The following is a 12,154-nucleotide window of genomic DNA, read 5'->3' as shown; positions in this document are numbered from 1 at the left end:
CTACAAAATTATGACCCTACCTGGACACAGATTACAACCATCGATAGACTACTAAAAATGTTACTCCCTGGCTGGCAGACATAACCAATAAACTAAAATCCTACAATTCCTGACATTCCTCCCATATATATTTTCTGCCAAAAATCCATAAAGAGGATGTACCTGTATGCCCAATTGTAGATGGTATAGATTCACTCACCTACAGACTAGCTAAACATTTAGCCAAAGTGCTTTCCTGTACTACTGGCAATACCTCATCGCATGTCAAAAACTCAGCCTATTTTATACAAGTCCAGTATACAAGATCTCCACCAAACTGACTTAGTCAGTTTCGATGTCTCCTTATTCATGAATGTCCCACTCAAAGACACTTTGGTACTTATCCAAGCAGAATTTCCTCCCAGTATCTCTGCCCTTTTTCAGTTCACTATGAATTCAGGCTGTTTTATTGGGTACAGCCATGGGGTTCCCCCCGCTTACTTTTTCATGGAGACATTCGAAAAGAATACCCTAAATTCCTTCCCCCTCTGAAACCCATTATTTGGCTATGCTATGTGGACAATGTGTTTGCAATTTGGCCACTTGGAAAGTAACAACAGTCTGTCCTTTCTAGACACCCTAGTTACAATACAACTAAACGAATCCCCGACCTTCACAGTCTACAGAACCCCCTCCCTCCCCACACATCAACCCCTCCCAACAATTTGGGACTACAAAAACCTTAGTCCACCAGGCGAAATTAATTTGCTCAGATAACAGTGTACTCGATAAAGAACTCGCTCATATTAAGAATACTTTTTTTTGGCCAATGGCTACATCTTCCACCAAATAAAAAGAATTGTAACACCACATACCCACACACCCCTCACCCTCTTCCAAACATAGATTACAGCAATTATATTACCATCCTCTATCTGTGGTGTTTCAGAAAGGGTGGTCAAGATAATAAAAAAACACAATCTTGTAACCACCTATAAACCACACAAAAAAAACTAGCAGCCTTTATCTGCTCCCCCCAAAGGCCATCTACAACCTCTATATGCAAGGAGTTTTACTAGGTGCCCTGCAGCTACAGCCTTTCTTATTATGGACAAACAGGCAGGACAGCCATATAACAGTGCACCAAGATTACATCTGATTTCACCACTATGGCTGCTCAGGATTAGCAGACCATTAGCAGAAAGGTTGTAGATGCTATGCTTTTCTGGATCATGAAATCTTTGGCTGGCATGTGTTTGGGCACAATGGCGAAGTTTTAGCCATGGCTAAGTGCGTTGTTGGCAGCTGCTTCGAGATTGGCGGTGGAAAGATTAACCAAGTTGTCTTTTATATGCTAATTTTTTATTTTGGTGATTTCTTTGCCCACTGATGCATTCAAAACATCTGAGAGGATTGTTAAGACATTTGCATTCAGTGTCGCAGAAAGCTCAGGATTGGCAGACCATTCCCTGGGATACCTGGCACAGAATCCGTTAGAAAAAAAAGTCGCCTTACTCTACCTATGAAGTAAATTCAAGTTTGAGAGACTTTTCCTGGAATCAGTTGCAACTCTTAGCAACAAATATGCTTGTATCAGACCCCCCCCCCCTCCTATATGGGAAACCCTCATCTGCAGACAGTTAGCCCAACAACTAGGAACTTCTAATCAAAGTCAATTGGTGGAATAATTGTAGGACGCTAGGTCTCCTGTATATCCCTGGTTTCTTCATCGTTATTTCTGAAGTGTGCCTGCATGCACTTGTCTAATACAAGTGCATTTTTTCTCCCCCTGATAATGCCAATTTGACTTCTGAAAATATAGGATAGTTAATAAGTTTATTAACCAATACGTTGTTAATTTCCTTAAAAATATATGATACTGGAAAATCAACGTGTAAGTCTAAACAGTAGTGTAACATGTTACAGTATTCTGTCATGGATTGTTTGTTAGCTTCATGTGGAATCCTCCTAAAGCATTAAATATTAGGTTTCATTGAATGTAATATTTAGCAATCGGTCTACTGAAGAACTGTTTTAAAACAGTGGACCTCAAAAAAGATATACAGCTCCATACAATTGTACTTCAGTTATCAGAATGATAAATTGCATTCATGATATAGTCAGATAAACAGTAGATTACTGTACAGGTAATCCCTGTTTTATGTGGGTTTATTTATGTTTGATGGAATTCTAAAAACATTACATTGTATGCTGAAAAAAATAGAAAATAAACTAGATCTTTGCTTTCGAGTCCAAACATTGTTTTGGCTACATCAAGCTTCCACTAAGCAAAATGATGGTATTACACCAAGTATAGAAACTCCTCTACCTCTAGTTGTGTCTAATACTTCAAATGTTTAGGCTTTCCTCTAAGTAATGTGGCAGCCACATATTGATCCAGCTTATGTTAGTTCACTCTTAGATTGTTCCCTCCAGTTTGATGGTGTAATACCTGTTGGTTATAGGATATATCCAGGACTGCTAACATCTTCACTGCCATCTCACCAGAATCTGGTGAGGTGGCACCAAAGTCTGTCAGTAATGTTGAGTATGTCAGACTTTGGTCTGGAATACTCAGCATTATGATAGTCCATTAGCCCTTTGGACAACTAGTTACATCCCCATTAATTGTGTTAAAATGCAGTTTTCAAATTAGACATGCACTGCTTGGAAAGAAGTTGATGGAAACCCCAATGGGCAAGATGCATCATGCCATGTAACAACTTACGTGTTTCTAGCTGGCATAAATTGGAGATATGATGCTCCCAAGTCAGTGCAATTGTCTCTGGGTGAAATGGCTGTGAGAAGGAAACTGACCAAGTTTGAAAGAGGCATTGTGATAGGATGCCATGTTGCAGGCCTATGTGTTTGGGAAATTGTTAACAGATTAGGTCATACCAGGTCAACAATCAGTGATACCATGTTGAAATGGAAGCACTTACAGAGTGTACTTACAGTTCACGCTGTAAGTACTATCTGCAGTGGACGACCCACCATCCTCACTGAACATGCCCTAACTGCTACAAAGGATAATATGTAAAAACTGCCATTTGTTGGCCTATAAATTGAATGCAGAGTTCTTGGCATTGGCTGGAACTCGAATCTGCACAAAAACATTCAAAACCCAGCTCACAAATGGGTTTCCATCGTAGGACTATAATGTGCAAGCCCAACATTACCTAAACCAACATGCAGTATTGTCTTCAGTGGTTCAAAGAGCCTGTACAGTAGGGTATGGAGCATGAATAATGCTAGTCTCCACCAAGCAGATGGACTGGTGCAGGTGTAGCAGATGCCTGGTGAATGTCTTTTACCAAAGTGCATAACTTCAGCTTTGAAATTTGGAGGTGGCTGTGTGATGGCATGTCCCTATTTTTCCTGATTGGGCCTTGGGCCTCTGCTTGTGCTGCCACAAACCTCGAACCCCAAGATTTATCTGAACATTTTAGACAATACAATGCTTCCTGCTTTGTGGTGTTTCTACGGAAATAACCACTGTCTCTCTCTCTCAGCAAGACAATGCACTATGTCATAAGGCTGCTGCTGTAACTACGTGGTTTGTGGACATAAATGTCACCACACTTGACTGGCCTCCACAGAGCCCTCATCAAGACTGTTGAACATCTTTGGGATGAAGCAGAGCATTGGTTGAGGTCAAGAGATGTCTGTCCCACAACAGTCCAGGATCTCATTACATGCCTACTGGAAGAATGGTCTGAAATTCCCGTGTTATTGTATGCTTGTAGAAAGTATGCTCCATAGCATTGCTGCAATCATTTACAGTGAAAGGAGATCCTATATCTTAAGGTAGGTGCCATGGATGTTTGTTCCTCACGCTATGATGTCCGGTAACTTCTTTCCAAGAAGTCTACTTCAATGGATTTGTACATAAGAAAATTAGTTACAGAGATAGTCGCAAAAAATTCAAATAGGATTGTTTAGTTGCTTTAGCTGCTATTAGTTTCAAAGAATTGACAAGTGGTTACAGTTTGTCTAGACATAGTTTTTGTCTTGTGACTCAGTGATATCCTTATGTATTCAGTATATGAGTGACAGAGATTGTGTCATCTTAGGCACATATGGCAGTTTCCTGCTTCTCTACCCTAATAAATCATTATAAAATTCCTAATGTACTCTCAAGGGGTGTACAGGATACTACATAAGCTTATGTTATTACTAATTTTCTTTCATACTTTCTTTCTAAATTCTTAGGAATTATAGACACATTAACACAAGAATATTGTAATATTTGCCAAATATTTCAGTCTGAAATTAACAGACTATCTTCAGTGACTACATAGGAACAGTTTTTAACAAGGTGGAATACCAACAATTGATCATTCAAAAGTAGAACGAGCCATGTGATGTTACATTGCTAAGCATTAAAGAGAGGAAAAATTTCATCAGGTGATGATTAAATTATAGATGAAATTAAAAAAAAAAATTTTTTTTTTAATGTGTTATCCTGATTAAACTATACCATTTTTTTTTTTTTTTTTTTTGATAAGGATATACAATCATTTTGATTCAAGTTAGGGCGTTGAAGTAAGGCCTTAGCACTCTCTTTGAATAGGCATACAAATTTATAGTGACATCTGTGTAGAAGGTGAGGCTTGGACCAGAGGATGTTGTGGCTTCTGTATCCTGTGCTGAACCAATCCAGACTTATTGGATTTGTTGTGCAGAATGCATGATTCATGTTCTTGAATTTTCTTTTCTGTAGAGCATCCTCTTTGTCCAAAGTAGGACATATTGTGGTTACAAGGAACTTGATATACACACACACACACACCAGGCAGAGACATAGTTGAGTGTTTATCTTTAGACGAGGAGAAGTAGGTGGATATTTTGTTAATCGGTTTGTAAGTGGCTGTTAAATCATATTTCTTCAGAATTCTTGAAATTGGTTCCGAAATCACGGAAATATATGGAATTGGAACTCGACATGTTGATTCTTTGTTGTTCTGGATTGGATTGCAGGAATCGAACAGATGTTGTGTACTTTTTTCAGAGAAGCCATTTAATTTCATGTGATGTTTGATAGTTGAAAGTTCTTTCTGTAATTCATGAGGAGTTGAACAATCAGTTCTAGCTCGTCGGATTAAACATTTTATGATTCCTGTTTTTTGTTAAGGATGATGAGCAGATTGTTTGAGAATATAACGTCCAGTGGAAGTGGATTTTCTGTAAACTATTGTTGTTAGAATATCTGAAGGTGAACGGATGAGGAGGATGTCTAAAAAGTATAACTTGTCTTTTTCATTCTCCATGGTAAACTTAATACGAGGATGTAAGTTAATTCTGGCTAAAAAGGAAGGTAAGGAATCTCTGTTATGAGGCCACACTGAAAAGATGTCTATATATCTAACCCAAAAGGATGGTTGAGAGAATGTAGATGAAAACAGTAAGTCTTCTAGATGTTCCAAATAAAAGTTGGCTAGAGCAGGTGAAAGTAGACTTCCCATGGCCATTCCTCCCACTTGGTTGTAGAATTTGTTTTGACACAAGAAATATCCAGAGTGCATCACAAAATCAAATAATTTTATAATATCTTGTGGAAAGATGTCAGCAAGTAATTATAAAGTCTCTTTGAGAGGTACATTAGTATACAGAGATTCTACATTGAAGCTCACCATAAGATCAGTAGGTTGTAATGAGATATTTTTTAATTTATTTAGGAAATCCGAAGAGTTTTCAAAAAAGAGCATGATTTGCCTATATGTGATTTCAATAATTTCGGTAAATATTTGGCTATGCGATAAGTAGGTGAATCAATACAGTCCACTATAGGACAAAGAGGAATATCTGTCTTATGGATTTTAGGTAGACCATAAAATCTAGTAGGTCTTGCGAAATGTGTGTTAGCCTTTCTATCATGTCTGCATCCAAACTTATCACCTCATCTAGAAGGGAATTTAATTTCTTCAGTTGCCTGTTGGTGGGATCGTGATCAAGTTCTTAGTATGTTGAGCTATCTCGAAGTAAAAGAGAAAATTTTTCTTCTATAGTTTGAAGAATCCATAATTACTTTTGCTTTTCCTTTGTCTGCTTTAGTGATAACAAGGTGACTGTTGCTTCTTAAGAAATATAACACTTTCTTTTCAGAAGGAGATAGTTGGAAGGAGGAAGTTTGGCTTTAAGTAGCGTAGAAGCAACTTCTAGGTGGAGAGAATTAGCCTTTTCACTGGAGAAATGACTAAGGTTCCATTCGATGTTAACCAGGAAATCTAGATACGGAATCTTTTTAGGGACTACAGCAAAATCATGTCCTTTTGATTAGTGTTTCACTACTTGTTAAAGGGCGACCGGACATGTTAACGGCCAGTTATCTGGAACTTGGAAAGGCTTGATTTGTCTAGAAACAAGAACATCAAATTTGAGGTTTAGATGTTGATTCTGTTTTTTATATGAATGTTGTATAGAGCGTTTAGCCACATTAAGAACTATGTCAGAAAGATGTGGGTCTAAGTTTGTGGAGACAAAGGTACAGAGATCAGAAACTTGACGAATGTTAATAGCAAGATCATGTTTAGCTGCTCTGAGTTGATTACGGATTAAAGCTAAACTGGTGTTCCTGTAGATATTATGAGCTCCAGGAGATTTGATAGTTTCTTTTATCTTAGCGAAATTAGGAATAATCTTATTGTCGCAGCATTTTTTCAGAAAGATGATCTTCTCTCGTAACTTACATTGTATTATTGATAGTTTACCTAATTTACCGTTTTTTTTGGGTAGTTTTCCCTGTGAAGGAATAGAATTTCTCTCTTGAGAGACACTTCTGACATTATGATTAGGAATTATAGACATGTTAACACAAGAATATTAGAATATTTGCCAAATATTTCAGTCTGAAATTAACAGACTATCTTCAGTGGCTACATAGGAACAGTTTTTAACAAGGTGGAATACCAACAGTTGATCATTCAAAAGTAGAACGAGCCGTGTGATATTACATTGCTAAGCATTAAAGAGAGGAAAAATTTCATCAGTGTGATGATTAAATTATAGATATTAATTCACAATTTCATATAATAATCTTAATTTATAAATAACATTAGACTAAGGAATTAAGTCTCAATTAATTAAAAAAAACTTTTTTTAATGTGTTATCCTGATTAAACTTTCCCATATTTTTGATAAGGATATACAGTCATTTCGATTCAAGTTAGGGCGTTGAAGTAAGGCTTCAGCACTTTCTTTGAATAGGCTTTCAAATTTATAGCGAGATCTGTGTAGAAGGCGAGTCTTGGACCAGAGGATGTTGTGGCTTGTCTCTATCCCATGCTGAGCCAGTCCAGACTTATCAGATTTGTTGTGCAGTATATCCTTATCAAAAATATAGGAAATAATCAGGATAGCACATTAAAAAAAAAATTTTTTTTTGTTGTTTTCATTTTTTTTTTAGTTGAGACTTTTAATTCCTACATTAGTCTAATGTTTTTTTATAAATTAAGATTATTATATGAAATTGTGAATTAATATCTATAATTTAATCATCACTGAAAATTTTCCTCTTGAATGCTTAGCAATGTAACATCACGTGGCTCGTTTTACTTTTGAATAATTAATTGTTGGTATTCCACCTTGTTAAAAACTGTTCCTATGTAGCCACTGAAGATAGTCTGTTAATTTCAGACTGAAATATTTCGCAAATATTAAAATATTCTTGTGTTAACATGTCTATAATTCCTAATCATAATGTCACAAGTGTCTTTCAAGAGTAAAATTTCTAAATTCTTATTTGTCAGGACTTCAATATCATGTCTTATGGATAGAATTATTCTTGCTCATCTAGATTGTTCCTTGTTTTTTTTTCCAGGTGAGGAACACTTTAGACTTTCCTTTCTGACAAATTTACTAATAACTGATACTGCCTTTAGTGACTCTAGCAGATGAACCTTTCGTTTAGTGTTACACGGTGATCAGCATTCATTTTAGAAATTATGGACTTTACAACAGTGTTATAAATAACTCTTTTAATATCCCGACAATCTTCATATCAAGATCATCATCGGGAGCATATACAAATATACAGGAAAAGCTAAGTTACATGTAATGTAAAGAGTTATTTATAACACTGTTGTAAAGTCCATAATTTCTAAAATGAATGTCCAAATGAACTTTCTCAGCTACAACTCGAACACCCAAACTTCTGTCTTTTTGAATCACATTTCGCACTTTTTTAACATTGTCATCAGTAAGTGCTATGTGTGTGGGTGGCCTGGATAATCGTCTTTCACGTTTCTTTGCCTTCCGAAAATCGTTTGTGCAATTCAAAAATGTATCCACGAGACATGCAATCTTCACCATAAGCCTCGGCCAATAATTGAAAAGTTTCCATCGTGAATTTTTTCAGTTTCACAAGAAACTCTATGTTAACTTACTGTTCATATTTGCACCTCAGCATTTTCTGACCGAGGGTAAGAAAACGTCTATATTTGAACACGCGTCCACTTTTACTGAGTAAAGCAATGTATGGAGTTCAGTCTTGTCTCACAGTGACAGATTAAAACATGCTCTATAACCATCTCTTTGTATCTCCCCTCCCATTCTCCGGTTTATAGTAACCCTATAACCCGGAGACCTCTAGAAAGCTATAGGGTTAGTTTTTTTTTTTTTGTGTGTGTGTTGGACCTTGTGTGTATATAGCCGGCCTGGTTGGCCGAGTGGATAGTATATCCACTTTCCAGCCAAAAGGCTGTGGGTTCGAATCCTGCTGTGGGCATGGATATTTGTGATTGTCTGTGAAAATACTAGTGGTGGTGGGTGGATGGCGTTGGTTTTGTTGCGGTTCATTGTAGTTGGTGGACTGAGTGGTGGAGATGGAGAGTTATAGAGTAGGTGCCCTCCCTCGATGAGTCTTTGGACACCCTGGAGGGTTACGTAATAATAAAAAAAATTATATATGGTTAAAATTTCCTGAACCATATAAAAATTTTAGTATACTGCCTCTTGCATATAGTACCACCTATTATTTTTAACTGTTTTTAAATCCACCATTGTATTGGTGCACTTTACTGTTGAAAACGTTTTCTGTTATGATGCATGTCTTATGATGAGAGTTCAGATATAATATTAGTCATTGTTTGTTACATTAATGTAAGAATGATTTTATGAAAAATGCTTTTGACTGAGATTCATTCCTTTATGTCAAAATTAAGAGTACTACTGATATGTTTTGCTGCCTTAGTGACTACTTCAGACTAATATTAATAGGTAGTTATGGAGAGATTGTTAAGTAGGTATATAGAAGATTGATGTAAAGATACATCTTTACATCAATAAAGTGTTAAGAATGTAACAGAACTAGTCTCTTTCACTTGCTACATAATTTTTCATTTGTTTTGCATTTCTATAGATTGTTGGAATTATTAAATCTGAAGTGCTGCAGGTTAGTGAATGTGTGATATTGGATTGATTATTTAAACTGTGCCTATGAATTTTCTTCTAAGAGTGTATTTGGATGTTAGTGATATTGTGACTGCAGACCACTTCACTTTGAAATGGTTTACAATATGGCATGCATGGTTCAACCTGATTTTTCTTATAAGCTACATCATTATGTTTATTTTCTCAGATATCATAAGTTCAAGTTTGCACAACATAAGATATACCATAGGAACATTACAGTTTGTAAACTTGATCATTTTTAAAAAAAAAAAAAAAAAAAAAAGCTTTAGGATATCTCGGAAATCTCCATTTTTAAAAAGGTTTGTAAGCACCATTAGCATTTAGTCTCCTAGTATTGAGAAATGAATCGTCAGATAGTGTAAATTCTATTTCATTTTGGCATGGTAGCTTTCTGCAAATATAATTATATAACTCATAAACTGCTTTTTTTAGGATAGGTATAATTAGATATATTCATTATATTTGACCAACTTGGTTTACCAAGTGGAGAGTGTGTCTCCAGGTTGTAGGTTCATATCTATTGTGGCATGGACATTAGTGAATGTCTTTGGGCAGTAGATTTTTATCATCCAGAGTGAGACTGCTATGCTGCTTATTAGAGACCTGAAATAAATGACTTACAGAAAGTCCGTGTTTGTAGAGCAGGGCTATTTAACCTGTAGTCCACTAATGTATGATGATAGATTTATGGGGGATTGAATGGCCATAAAAACAATAGATTATTTACTTCACTTAATTTCTTGGTTACAATTAATGTGGCTCTTTGTTTACATGTATATTGTTAATAACATATACAGTGGTGCCTTGGTTAACGATGGTAATCTGTTCTGGGATTACTGTCGTTATCCAAGGTGCAATTCCCCATAAGATTTAATTGAAAATTGATTAATTTGTTCCGGCTCCTCCCCACAACCATAGTATATATTAAAAATGCAGATAAAACTCATTTAAAATGTCATAAAAATATGGTAAATAACATTTATTTATTATACAGTACAGTATATGTATTTGCTACAAAAAATTAACATTAATAAAATGGATTGTTCATGAAAACAGTTTTTTAAATTATCAATCTTCACCAAAAGGACAATTAGGCTCACTTCGGAGTTTTTTGACAAAGACCTGTAAAAAAACATGTCTAGGGTTGTCTGCTTCTGCCTCTTTTTTTAAAAATGTTTCTGAAAAACTGCATGGATTTTTCATTAAATAGATCTGCAGTTCTGATAATCTCAGATTTGTTTGGATTCCATTTCATAGCAACATTTTGAACTTCCTCCCACTTTGCCAAAACATTTTTGATTTCATCAGTCGTAATTTGTTCTTTCTCTCCATCCTCATCTTCAGATGAAATTTCCATTTCCTTTTCTTCACATTGCTGCTTGAAAAGTTCTTTTAGCTTGTCAGTAGTCAGTTATCATGAGCAGTTGCCATAATATCCTTTGCCAATTTGTGTCCTTCATCTGAAGTTTCTTCATTACCAAAGGAAGGACACAGTTTCCTCCATGCTGCTTTGAGACATTTCATTGTTACTTCTTGCCAAGCCTTTACAATTAGCCTAATTGCTATGACAGTGTTGAATTCTTCCTTCCAAAATTTTCTTAGGGTTATGTTGGTAGCTTCACATTTCAAAGCACCTGGTAAAAAGTGCCCTTCTGTAAAGTTTTTTAAAATTTGCAATTATCAGCTGATCCATCGGTTGAATCAGAGATGTAGTCTTGGGAGGAAGAAAAATCACCTTGATAAAATCTAATTCCTCTGGTAGCTCTTTTTGTATGCCCGTTGGATTGCTAGGTGCATTATCCAAGGTTAAAATGGCTTTTAGAGGCAGATTGTTTTGCTCAAGATAGGCTTTGACAGTTGGTCCAAACACTTCGCGAATCCAGTCTCTAAATTCTATTCTTGTGACCCAGGCTTTGCTGTTAGACTTCCACAAAACACAGAGATTGGATTTAGAGACATTGAACTTTTTGAATGCTTGGGGATTCTCTGAGTGGTAGATTAACATTGGTTTTACCTTGCAGTCTCCACTTGCATTTGCTGCTAAAAGCAATGTTAACCTATCATTCATTGGTTTATGTCCAGGAAGTGTTTTTTCTTCTTTTGTGATCAATGTCCTGTTGGGCATTTTCTTCCAAAATAACCCAGTCTCATCACAATTGAAGACTTGTTGAGGTAGGTATTCTCCTTCTTCTATAATTCTTGTAAAGCTATTGACAAAATTATCTGCTGCTGCTTTGTCAGCACTAGCTGCCTCTCCATGTCTGACCACTATGAATTCCTGTTCTCTTTTTAAAGTTGTCAAACCAACCTCTGCTACCTTTGAAATCATCATCATCTACCTCAGAACTTAATCCTGAAGTCTTCTTTTTCAAATCTTGATAAATCTGTTTAGCTTTCTGACAGATTGCATTTTGAGATGTAGTATCACCTGCCATTTCTCTTTCTTTGATCCAAATTAGTAATAGATTTTCCATTTGCTCAAAAAGAAGCTCTCTGACATTCAACCTTGAAGTTCCCTTAGCTACCATAAGTTCTTCTTTCTTAGCCAAAATGGTTGATATTGTAGAATGACTGGTTTCATATATTTGAGCTAGCTGCATAACTCTTACACCTTCATGATGTTTTACTATTCTTTCTTCTGTTCAACATAAAAAATGTTTCTGTTTTTTTTCCCTCACTAGCTTTCTTTTTGGAACCCATTTTGTCACTCGGTAAAAAAATTCACTCTATAAAAAAAAATACGCAAAATACGATATTATTATAA

General features: G+C 35.9%; 1 protein-coding gene across 1 annotated transcript in view; it reads left to right on the top strand.

Moving 5' to 3' along the window:
- The window catches only part of mael (germ-plasm component protein maelstrom), a 216,816-nt gene that overhangs the window by 57,294 nt on the left and 147,368 nt on the right, over window positions 1–12,154 (top strand). The window lies entirely within an intron of this gene.

Source organism: Typopeltis vanoorti, chromosome 15 (genome assembly GCF_054136105.1).
Source record: "Typopeltis vanoorti isolate ZY-2024b chromosome 15, IOZ_Tvanoo_1.0, whole genome shotgun sequence".
Classification (NCBI taxonomy): domain Eukaryota; kingdom Metazoa; phylum Arthropoda; class Arachnida; order Uropygi; family Thelyphonidae; genus Typopeltis; species Typopeltis vanoorti.
This window is presented reverse-complemented; position numbering and strand designations above follow the sequence as displayed.